Source organism: Pseudorca crassidens, chromosome 5, assembly GCF_039906515.1.
Source record: "Pseudorca crassidens isolate mPseCra1 chromosome 5, mPseCra1.hap1, whole genome shotgun sequence".
NCBI lineage: Eukaryota > Metazoa > Chordata > Mammalia > Artiodactyla > Delphinidae > Pseudorca > Pseudorca crassidens.
In genome coordinates, this window is record NC_090300.1 from 125,730,851 (window position 1) to 125,743,982 (window position 13,132).

General features: G+C 38.3%; 1 non-coding gene across 1 annotated transcript; it reads right to left on the minus strand.

Moving 5' to 3' along the window:
- Window positions 1–528: 528 nt before the first annotated feature.
- On the minus strand, window positions 529–634 carry LOC137225684 (U6 spliceosomal RNA). The gene has a single exon (XR_010943984.1). It is a non-coding gene; the product is annotated as a U6 spliceosomal RNA (small nuclear RNA).
- Window positions 635–13,132: the final 12,498 nt, after the last annotated feature.

The following is a 13,132-nucleotide window of genomic DNA, read 5'->3' on the forward strand; positions in this document are numbered from 1 at the left end:
TGTTTGATTTTGAGGCACTTGCAGATTTCTGAGCTCCAAGGTTTCCCCCTATTGTATTAGTCTTTTTGAATAAGGTCTCTCCTTATCTACTCCTGGACTTGTTTTTATTTGAAGCAAAGTGTTAATAATACTACCGTTACATCAGTTGTCAATATCAGCATCAAGTTTACCTAGAAAAAAAGAAAAGAAGAAGTAAACAATTCTGTTATGAACTTGAGCAATGCAAAGCAGGTAATCTGGATAATTTTATGAATTTATAAAAGTGCTTTTTTAAAGTTGCTTTTTATAAACTAAGTTACAAAGAGAAAGAAAGGTAAAAACACATCATTTAAAAATTAACATTTGGCTACATACCAAGGAAAATTTTCTTAAAATTATAAATTACTTCATTTTTGTGAGCTCTTAAGTAAAATTATAGTATTTTTATTTCATTTGTATCTCATTTGTTTAAACCTAATTAGGCATCATACAGCTCAATCTTTAAAAATGAAAAAACAAAACTCAGCTACTTTAATTTTCATTAGAGAATAAAAATACGAACGCTTCACAAATTTGTCTGTCATCTTTGATCAGGGTCATGCTAGTCTAGGTGTTTTCATTCCAATTTTACAATATGTACTCCCAAAACAAGCACCTGATCTTTTTTTTTAATAAGAGGCTGTCTGGAATCAATATACCCCATGTTTCAAGGGCTGTGTATATGAGAGGGCTATAGATCAAGGAGGGCTAGAGATTCTCCTCTTAAAAATAATAATTCTGGGCTTCCCTGGTGGCGCAGTGGTTGGGAGTCCACCTGCCGATGCAGGGGACATGGGTTTGTGCCCCGGTCCGGGAAGATCCCACATGCCGCGGAGGGGCTGGGCCCATGAGCCATGGCCGCTGAGCCTGTGTGTCCAGAGCCTGTGCTCCGCAACGGGAGGTCCATGTACAGAAAAAAAAAAAAATAATAATAATAATAATTCTAAGCATTACCCCCATACAGCCATCACATTACAAAAAAGATTATTACTTATTTCATAAAAGATGAGATTTTGCCACTGAAGGTTTGTGTGGTGAAACAATATGGTGGAAGAGGATATTGACACTTCAGATGGATTTTAGTTGTGTAAATAGATTTAGCTACTTCATATGAGGTAATAATTCTTTGCTAACTAAGTTAATATTAGCAAGTTGATTATTTAAAAATTAAATATGTCAACTAAACAAATATATTTTCTGATAATAAGTGTTTATTGAAGGAAAACAGGAAATTTTAGACAAAACTTAAAAATACAAAGGCAATAAAAACTGTTACTGTTTTCTATTGTTTTGCTTTTATTAGTTTTTTGTTTAAAATAATTTTGTCCAAGCAAAAATGTTCCACTAGATGAGAACTCTATACTGTCACTTTCTGACTTAGTAAAATCATTGTGTATTATTTGTATCAAACCAATGATTTCATAATACCAGAAAAACTTGAATGCTCATTGCTGATGAACAAATAATTATAAAAACATTATATTCATTCATGTGTCTTTGATTCCACTGCACAGCTAAATAGGAAGCATAAACAATGAACAGAAAAGAAAGTTTTATAAACTTTACAAATGATCAGTTAATAAATTCAAGCATAAAACAAATACACCAAAAATCAACCTAATTACATAAATATTTCTCATATGGCAAGGCCAGTAATTTTCTCACTTTTTCTAAATGGACTTTATGTCATGTGGAACTTTTCCAGCTCATTTACATTCATGACCTCACCACTGCCAGTAATTCACATATTATTGCTAAATCAAATATTTATTTTAAAATTATAACCAGAAATAATTTAAGGAATAATATTTGTCTTGTGTTTTCTTTTCTTATTTTTCAAAACAACACTAGACATGTGAAAGACCACTGAAGCTTCTTAAATAAAAGTTAAATATGAAGTTAAACTCTCCAAAAATGTATTAGTCTGTGAAACGTTTATAGAAATCACACGTCTTGGTTTGACCTTCATTCTAAATTTCTAATTTAGTTTAACAATAGGAGCGACTCTTCTGCCTGTGAAGTTATACTGTTATAAACCACCCGTATTTATATAAATTGTAAAATATGTAAAGATATATGCACACTTATTATCATTGCAGCATTATTTACAATAGCCAAGATATGGAAGCAAACCAAGTGTCTGTTGATGTGCTTTTATGTATTTCTAGTTGTCTGCAGTGAACATGTATTCCTTATAAAATTAGAAAGAAAACGATAAATGTCATTGAAAATGAAAAAAATATATATATAAAGAAGTTAGGAGCCTATGAAAAGCCCCAAGAGAGACCCCTGGTGAATGAGGCAGGAAGTCTCCCAACTTCACTGCACATTCTCTGACAGTGAGAAGGATACTGACTATTTTTAAGAGCTTGAGGACGTAACTTTAATAATTCTACTAATTACACCAACCAGTACAATTTATAAGCACCTTCTGTATACCAGATGAGTACTCATATTGACTCTAATTCACTAAATGAACCTGTGAATTAGGTGACCTTCTTCTTCTTTTTCTTCTTATTACTGAATGTTATAGATAAGAGAAATAGAAACGGACTCAAATTGATCTTTTTACAATTTAACTTTGGAGAAAAAATACAGATGGTCAAGTAATAATGGAAGAAACAAAGGCTTTCAAACAGACAAACATGGGGTCAAATTCTATAACTATACGGCTTTCAGTATTCATTCCAAAATATTTATATAAGATAAGATGCAAATTGAAATGTGCTAAGATAACTAAGTATTTCCAGATTTGGTGATATGTCTCTAAAGCTTAGTCTGAAGTAGTATTCATGTAAATGAATCTTCAAAAAATACGTAAAGTGAAGGAATTTGCTTGTAGATGTAGATATATTACACTGTCACTTTTAAACTAAATTAAATGGTGCCTATTTTGTTCAGTTAATTCACTGGGTTATGTGGCTCAATCGGTTATCCCCAGTTAATTCAAGGAGTCCTACAGAAAGATACCATCTACCCTTCACTTTGCAGAGAAAACTTGAGTTTAAGCTGGCTCTCAGATTAGGAGATAGTAAACATGTATAAATAAAAGATAAAAGTTTTTTCATTTAACCTAAATTCTGGACTCAACAGTGTTCTCTCATGATGCCATAATGTCAGGATTAGCAATGAACTTGGTTTAACTAGGAGTTGTTTTCAAGTGTAAGTTAGACCCATAGTACTCAAAATATAGTCCATCATGAACATCAGCAACAGCTGGAACAGTATTAAAGCCTCAAAATTTCACATTAAAACTTATTAAAATTACTCCTCCCAAAATTACAGACTTGGAATTCACATTTTAACAAGATCCTCATGTCATTCATATACACACTGAAGTTTGAGAAGCCCCAGATTATGTGACCCTCATAAGGATGCTTTTAATGGAATCCTCTTATCAAATATGTAATTTGAAAAGAAAGTGCTTTAAAGTCTTTCCCTGTCCTAAACTCAATGGGATTCTCTGAAAAGATAAAGGAAGCAAGTCTTAAAGTTCCACCTCTCGTATCTGAGGGAAAAAATTGTGTAACTCATTTGTTTTTCTTTATTGGTATTTTGTCTAAAAATATCAAGTTAAAAAGTATAAAAGGAATTTTTCATTTTCTGTCATTTCCAAAGTGTAAATCAAATCTTGGGGACAGGCAACAAAAACCACTTAAATAACAGACAATCAGTTTAGTCAGATACACTTTGCCTTTAATATCAAAAATATAAATCAACTGACTTCTCTAACATGCAGTGAATTTCAAAATCAATGAATTTTTGTCAACATTGGTTCACAGTGAACCCTCTTACACCTCTTCCTTTTTCTCCATTCCCTATGCTATTATCCTGCTTCAAACCACAATCATTTATCACCTGAATTTCCACAATACTGTACTTCGTAACTAGTTTCTGAATTTTCACATTTGTTCCCTGGGATCCATTGTGGCTATTGTAGCCATCGCAAAATTTCTGAAGTAGAGAACAGATTGTTATCACTTTGCTTAAAACCTTTCCAGTGTTTTCATTTTTAGGAAGAAGTTCAAACTTTTTAATAGCCTACAGTGATTATCCCTAGTGATCATAACCCTGTTCTACTTTCGCCTCTTTTCTGCATCCATCTCCTTGTGGTCCACACGCCACCCTCCAAGCATATTGAATTCTTGTCACTTTCCCAAGTATCTTCTCAGCTTTGGTTTTGAGTATTTAACACTTTCCTTTCCTCAGTCTATATATAGCACATAGTTTCATTGCTTCTCATCTTAAATGCCACTTCAACTGGGGAGCCAGCCCATCCTAATATCACCAAAATACCTCTCCTGTGGATTCCTATAGTGCCCTGTACTTCTCTAACTTTGTACATATTATATTAAATAACTCAATTACTTACAGTAGTTTTTAAAGTATTATTTTAAACTTCTTACAGCAAATTACCTCTAAGAAATAAAACTGACATTTTTTGCTAAAAACTCATTTGATATAGGTGATTATATAAGGCAAAAAATAGAAATCAGCTAAACTACTTTGATAGGAAATGAACAGGAATTTGGAGGCTGGATTAAACACCAAAAGAGGGCAAAATATAAAAATGAAAATAGCCTAAGAATCATTGTCTGGAGCTAGAATTTATGTGGAAATTTTCAAGGTGATCAAAATAACTGATATAGAACAATTCTTAATAAAGAATAAAGTTCTTGCTAAGTAATAATAAAAAAAATTAAATATTCACTTGTGAGTTTTGTGGAGCAAAAGACTTCTTTGTTTCAAAACTTCTAATATATGCTACATCCACTGATGAGAACTGTATTTTACAACTGGATTTGTGAGAGGCTAAGAGGAAACAGTTGTAAAAGTGAGATGTATAACTCAGCAGAAGGAACTTGGAAGCAGAAATGGGGACAAGAATTTAAGAAAGAACAGAAGAACAGAGTGTTAAGACATATCTTAGGAAACACAAATTTCATTAAATCTCAGAAAAACAGTATAATCTTAGCTGATAATCTGATTCAATCATAGCTGTATTCCCTAATAGGTTTGTTTTCAGTCGTAATTTTAGTTGACATTTAGTACCCTTTTTTTTGGATTCTGAAAACTGTACAACAAATACTGTAAAATAAATAGATGAGTAGATTCACATTTAAAGAGAATTTGATTTTTAAGAGAATGATTTATCCACAAACCTATCATTCCTAAGACTAGTGACATCAAAATTTCCTTCCAGCTCAAAAAAAAAAAAACCTCAAAATTTTGCCCATGAAAAATGAAAATGTATTTAGCAAAGAAAAGATATCTAAGTTATTAATGGGCTTTGTTCTTGTAGTTCTGATATTATATGTGTCAGAGTTACCTAAAAGGTATAAATGACCACTAGAATTTAAGCTCCCACAGGGAAAGGATTTTGTAGCTTCCTCACTGCTATATCCTCTGCTAGGTGAATGCTAGGTGAAGTATAGTGATTTAATAAAAATTATTAAATGAATGTGTAAAGAATTAACCTTCCTAGCCCAACCAGTTGTAGATTTTTCATTAGATGATCACTAGGAGAAGTGGGAAAAAAAATTTGAGAAAACCTTCTAAAAGAACTGGGAAGGTTTCAGATAGAAGAAAAATAAAAATATAGAAATACAATGGAGAATATCCCTCCCTTTCCCTTTCTTTACATATGGATTATACCACAGTAGCTGACTTTGAAGTCTTTGAAGAAGGATAGGCACAAAGGAGATACTTAGAATGTGAGTCCTGGCACTGCTATGGGTAAAATTTTCAGTCAAAAACCAAATACTTTGTGAAACCTAGATTTTTGGTGAGGATACCTCGCCTTGGGGACCTAGAGCAGTTAAATTTTAAAAATCCATTAAATGTATTTAATGTTAATGAACAGTTGCAAGGTTGTGATTTTCTAGAATTCTCAATATCTATGTGTAATAAATAGAATTAATTGGGTTTTGATGTATTTAATTTTAATTAATGTTGAAAGAGTAAGGAGGAGAGTGCCAGCTATCTATATTTCGATAGGTGGGAACTAGACCAACTACATAATTTTTGGGACCAAGTACAAAATGTAAGTGCAGTCTTCTTTTTCAAAAATTATTAGGTATTTCAACGTATCAACAACAGAGCGTGAAAGCAAGTATGGGGCCCTTCTACGTGCAGCCTGTGACAGTGGTCCTGGTTGGGAGTAATGCTGAGTGCAATGGGATATGCTAAAGTAGTGATCTCTGCTTGTGTAAGTATCTTTGACACAAAGGCTATTTACATAAGAATCTAGCTGAATAATAGTTTAATATTATAATATTTTTTCTTCACATTAACTTCCTTTAATACTGAATCAACTGCATCTTTTCTCTTTGGAAATGAGAAAAATAGAGATACTTTAAACAGTATTAGATGACTTATCCTCTGATTGAAGTTTCCTTGAAGACCAAAACAATGAAGCAAAGATAATTAACGTTTACTAACCAATGCTGCAGCTACATAGACAAATTAATCCTAAAGTGAAATCTTCATTATCGTCATAAATTCATATGTAATTAATGAAATAATTAACAAAATGAAGTAACTTGTCAAAGGAGCACATAATCAGTAGGTGACTAATTAAGAATCAACACTCAAGATTTGTTTAATATGAGGAAAGAGAAGCTTCTCTGATTCTTTCTATAACAGATTATTCTAGGCTTCTCTCTCTTAAAACTTAATCCTTATCCATGAAGAGTTTGAAGTCAGGTATAGGAAGGAGAAAGCAAACCCACAATTAAAAGTAAATTTGAAAATGTATGCAATTGAGGAATACACAAATTGCCATGGAATCACAGAGATTTCTGTAAAGGTGGGTTTCCTGAGCTAGCATTCTTTTTACCTTCCTCAACTTTTAAAATCAATATATTAACCTGTTTTGTCCATTTTTCCTGTGTCCTGCGTCCTCTGGACTTTATTTCATTGTCTTACCTTCCTTGAGGATGTGGATTGTGTAGTATTTAAGAGCATGAGCTCAGGAGTCAGATTGCCAGACCTCAAATCATACCTGTATCACTCAACAGATATTTTATTTTGGGAAAGTCATTTGAATTCTCTGATTTGAGTTTCCTCATTACTAAAATATGGCTAAAAAGAATACCTACTCCAAAAGTTAAGTTGATAGAAAGTGCATCATTTAAGCATCCACCAAAATAATAAGAGTTCAATTAGTTATTATTTTCTATTATTGCTGCAGCTTTTTATTTCTTGTTTCATACTCTCATATCCCACCCCTATTTATCTTTTACTCATCAAGTGGACTTGTTTTGATAAAATATAAATATGTTCATTCTATTTATCTACTTCAGTTCTTCAGGAACTCTCATTTGCTTTCATGATGAAATCCTAACGTTTTTGGAGAGCATACTAGGCCTTTCATCGTGAGGACCTAGGTTATATCTCTATTTTCATAACTTTCCACGAATGTACCATTTTCCAATCATTGCCCTTTCTCTCTACCTTTCAGATCCACTCGTGGTACTCCAGATTCTGGGCAAAATGAACTAACTTACATTCAGTTCTTTACATTTAACAATGCTGTCATTCTTTAAATTACCAATACTGTCTCTCTATTCTGAGCCTCATAGTTGCTGAATTCACACCGCTGCTTCCATTCTCTCTCCACTCAACTCCCTTTCCCCTGACAAACCCAATGCTATCTCCTCCAGTCAGCTGTCCCAATCCAACCCCTCAACTGCTCCATTTCTTCTGTGTGTGTCTCCTGTGTGAAGCCTGGATTACCCCAAGTCATAGCATAAAACCACAGTCTATTAGGATTTCCAGTTTCCTTGTCTGATGCCTCAATTCACCATGTGTTATTTAAAGTCAGAGCTAGAGTCATTTCATTATTATGTGGTAGACTGAATATATCTATTAAGTCCTTAAAATTAATTTAGTTTATGTTTAATGTGGTGAGGTGGTGTTTTCCTTGAGTCCTGAAAAGACATACTCCTGGTAAAAACACAAAACAAAACAAAACTCAGGAGAGCCAATCATTCAGAAGTTTAAGCCTGTGAAAATACATGGGTCACCCCTCCACCCCCGAAAATAGTATTTCATATTCAGAAACCACAGTAGATAAGCACGTATTACTATTCTTTTATGTGCTCATTTTGCAAAATCAAGCCCTACAATTGAATTTTGGTAAGATATGTATTAAAATTATATGACTGTGTGGAGGGGGAATATGGCATATTGGGAAAATTAAGTTTGCACTGCAAATGTGCTGTACTTGATTGGAGCTCTTGACATACAATGGACTGCCTACATAACCTTGAGCTACTTGGTTTATCTGATTACTGGTTTTCTCAGTTGCACTTTGAGAGAAGTGGCATTGTAAACTCCCAGCTCTCATAATGCCCAAATTACTGTCTTTTATGGGCTGAATTGCCTCTCCCCAAAATTCATATGTTGAAGCCCTAATCCTCAATACCTCAGAATGTGACTGTATTTGGAGGTAGGTCTTCAAAGAGGTGATTAAGTTAGAATGAGGACTTTAGGGTGGACCCTAATCTAATTTGAATAGTGTCCTTCTAAGGAACGGAAATTTGGTCACACAAAGAGATACCAGGGCTGCATGTACACAGAGAAAAGACCATGTAAAGACACAACAAGAAGGTGACCATCTGCTAGCCAAGTAGAGAGGCCTCAGAAGAAATCAAATCTGCTGACACCTCTATTTTGGACTTGTAGCCTATAGAACTGTGAGGAAAATACATTTTGGTTGTTTAAGCCCCTAGTCTGTGGTATTTTGTTATGTCAGCCTTACCAAACAAATGCACTGGGTAAAGTAATCAATGTCGAGAGTCATGGCAGGCAGCATAAGGGCCCCCTGCAATAGATGTCTATACTCTACCCTTGGAACCTCATGAATATGTTGCCTCACATGGCAAAAGAGACTTTGTAGGTGTGATTAAGGGCAGGGTCCTGGTTGGCCCAATCTTACTTCAGGAATCTTTAAAATTAGAGGACCTTTCCTGGCTTTGTCAGAGATGAGAGGAAAGAAGGGGAGATTTGATTCATGAGAGGGACTCAGCATGTTGTTACTGGCTTTGAAGATGGAAGAAGACAGCCGTGATTCAAGGATCAAAGGCAGCCTCTGGAAGCTGAGAGGCGACAGCTGACAGCCAGCCAGGAAGAGCTGATGTCAGGGAGGAAGAAAACTGTCCTCTACCTTTCTTGGTTCTTCTGGCTGGTCTACGAATTATATTGTCATGAGACAGATTAACAGGAGAAAATCAAATTTAATTTCATACTTACAGGGATCCCACATATATAAGAGGGTCAAAGACAGAAAAATTAAAATGAGATATACATGCCATCCAGAGATAAGGAATGGGATAGGGACCTGGGGCTTTCAAGGACAGGAAGGTCATTCCCAGGACAATAAGAGGAAGAACAGATGTTTGGTAATTAGATGTTTGCCCTGCCATACGTATGGGGCCACCTAGATAAAATGTATCTCTGGGAATAACTTTTTTTCTGGGAAAAAGCCCCAATTTAAATTCTTCTAGTTAATTAAGGAAGTAGCAGTTTCTCTTGAGCTTGCATGGTCTTCATTGTCTTTAGCTCAAAATAACCCACATGCCACAAGTGGTACATCCTAAGGAAGCCTGTTCTGAACCCATACACTGATCTCAGACCTACAACCACAAGAAACTGAATCCAAATAAGGAGAAAGTGAACTCTCCCCTAGAGCCTCCAGAAAGGACCTCAGCCCTGACCACATCTTGATTTTAGTCCAGTTGTGGGACTCGAGGGACATTGTTCCAGCTAATGATTAAGAACTCTCCAGACAATAGGGGCTTCTTAGACAATGGGTGAATTTCCAGGATGTCCGGCCCCCTTCCGAGAAGGAGGGAGATAACAAAATGTAAAGAAGGTGTCTGTCAAAGACCAATCAGGCAGCTGGGGAGAAGGAGGGAGATAACAAAATGTAAAAAAGGTGTCTGTCAAAGACCAATCAGGCAGCTGGGGAGAAGGAGGGAGATAACAAAATGTAAAAAAGGTGTCTGTCAAAGACCAATCAGGCAGCTGGGGACAAGTTCCCTCTCTGGTCCGAGCCTAAGCCGGGACCAATCAGCAGGAGAACACAACCAAATCTATAATTTACATACGGGGAAGTGGGAACCTATAAAACTGACATATTCGCGCCCAAAAGGGTTTCTTCTTCGACCTCCTGCATGAGGACCAAGGAACCCCGGTGCACCGGCCTTCAATAAACCTCTTGCGTTTTGCATCGACTTCCGACTCTTGTTGTTTCCTGGGCGAGTCGAAACTCCTAGGAGACCGCGCAGGTCTAACATTTGGGGGCTCGTCTGGGATTCCACTCGCCCCGGACCACAAGAACATCGGGAGTTGGAGGTACCAGGTAAGCTCGAGCTTGATTGTCTGTTTGTCCCTTGTTCTTTGTGGGCCATTATCGGAGGAAAGCCGTAAGAATCGGCTTATTATGGAATCTGTATCGGACCTCTGGCTAGGCAGACGTGCTAATAGCCAGCGTCCATGAGCCCTAGGGGACGCCCTGGTGGCTCATCTGGAAGGAGAGGCAAACTCTGTCTCCCCTTCACTCGGTTTCGGCAGTTCCCTTGGTGATAACTGCCATCTGAAGAAGTTTCGGTTTTGAAGCGAGCTCGCGGTGGCCCATGCGTATATGTGTTTCATGGAGTTTTAACTGTTTCTGTATTGTGGTCTATTCTTCTTCTCTGACGGACGACAATGGGACAAACTGTGACGACTCCTCTTTCCCTTACCCTAAGCCATTGGACCGAAGTTCGGGCCAGAGCCCATAATTTTTCGGTAGAGGTGAAGAAAGGAAAGTGGCAGACTTTGTGTGCCTCTGAATGGCCAACATTTCAGATAGGATGGCCCCCCGAAGGATCCTTTTTATTAGACAAGATTAAGCTGCTGAAGTCTAAAATATTTAATATAGATCCCCACGGACACCTAGACCAAGTACCATATGTCTTGGTCTGGGAAGATTTAATTCTCTCCCCACCTCCGTGGGTCCGGCCCTTTGTTTCCTCAACAGGTACGTCCGCGCACACATCAGCAGCGTCGGAGATATTAGCCTTAAAGAAAAACCCCAACACGGAAAAGCTACCTGACGCCCCGGATCCACCGAAGGCGATTTATCCTGACCCGCAGTCCGATTTGCTTCTTTTGGATTCCCCACCCCCTTATCCTCCGGCCCCAAATCCCCTACCACCTAGAGGACCCCCAGCTCCACTGCCCTCGGCACAAAGGGAACCATCCATGATGGAAGAACAAAGGGGTCCCTCAGCGGGCACTAGGAGCCGAAGGGCTATCTCCCCGGACTCCACTGCCCTACCTCTTAGAGAGTATGGCCCCCCCGACGGCCAAGGGAATAGACCTCTCCAATATTGGCCCTTTTCCTCTGCAGATCTTTATAATTGGAAAATGCATAACCCAACTTTTCCCGAAAATCCACAGGCCCTTACCGCTTTAATAGAATCTCTTGTTTTCTCCCACCAGCCCACATGGGATGATTGTCAGCAGCTGCTTCAGACTCTCCTAACGACTGAGGAGAGGCAACGGGTTCTTTTAGAAGCCAGAAAAAATGTATTAGGCGCCAATGGGCAACCTACCCAGCTGCCTAACGAGATTGATGCTGGTTTCCCACTCGTCAGGCCAGACTGGGATTTCAATGCCCCGGAAGGTAGGGAGCGCCTGAAAATGTATCACCAGGCTCTGGTGGCGGGTCTCCATGGAGCGGCCAGACGGCCCACTAATTTGGCTAAGGTAAGGGAAGTAACTCAGGGGCCCCAGGAATCGCCAACTGTGTTCCTGGAACGTTTAATGGAAGCCTTTAGACGCTTTACCCCTTATGATCCAACTTCGGAGGAATATAGGGCTACTGTAGCAATGGCTTTCATTGATCAAGCGGCCCCTGATATTAGGAAGAAATTACAGAGGCTAGATGGCTTGCAGGGATTTTTGCTTCAGGAGTTAGTAAAAGAGGCAGATAAAGTATATAACAAAAGAGAAACAGAGGAAGAGAAGGAAGAAAGAAAGCAGAAAGAGCAGGCAGCCCGTGAAAGAAGACGAGATAAGAGACAAGAGAGGAATTTAAGTAAGATACTGGCCACTGTGGTTGGAGGAAGAAATATAGGGGATAGAAATGGGCAGGAAGGGCGAACGGCAGACAGAAGGCGACCATTAGACAAGGACCAATGTGCCTACTGTAAAGAAAAAGGACATTGGGCGAGAGAATGCCCTAAGAAAAAGAATGGAGGAAGGCCAACCAGAAACAAAATCTTAACCTTGGAAGAAGAAGACTAGGAAAGTCAGGGCTCGAACCCTCTCCCCGAGCCCCGGGTAACTCTTAAAGTGGAGGGGGAACCTGTTCAATTTTTGGTAGATACCGGAGCCCAGCACTCCGTCCTTCTCCACTCAAAAGGTTCTATCTCAGCTAAAAGGTCATGGGTACAAGGAGCCACTGGGAATAAACAATATTCATGGACCACACGAAGGACAGTAGATCTTGGGATTGGACGAGTAACCCATTCATTTTTGATTATTCCGGAATGCCCCTATCCTTTGCTGGGAAGAGATTTACTCTCCAAAGTAGGGGCTCAAATCCACTTTCAGCCAGAAGGTCCCACCATAACTGATAATAAAGGAAGGTTACTTCAAATATTGACTATGAAATTAGAAGATGAATATAAATTATACGAGCAGCCTTCATCCTCACGAGTTAATGTTACAGATTGGGTAACTCGGTTCCCTCAAGCCTGGGCAGAAACTGCCGGAATGGGGATGGCCAAAAATCGGCCCCCAGTGCTAGTGGAACTCAAGGCAACTGCCACCCCAATAACGGTCCGTCAATACCCCATGAGTAGAGAAGCCAAAGACGGTATCCGTCCCCATATACAGAGGCTACTAGACTTGGGCATCTTAATAAGATGTCAATCAGCATGGAACACCCCTCTCCTGCCGGTAAAGAAACCAGGAACAAATGATTATCGGCCGGTGCAGGATCTACGAGAGGTAAACAAACGGGTGGCAGACCTCCACCCCACAGTTCCAAACCCTTACAACCTCCTGAGCACTCTTCCACCTCAACATACGTGGTATACTGTTTTGGACCTTAAAGATG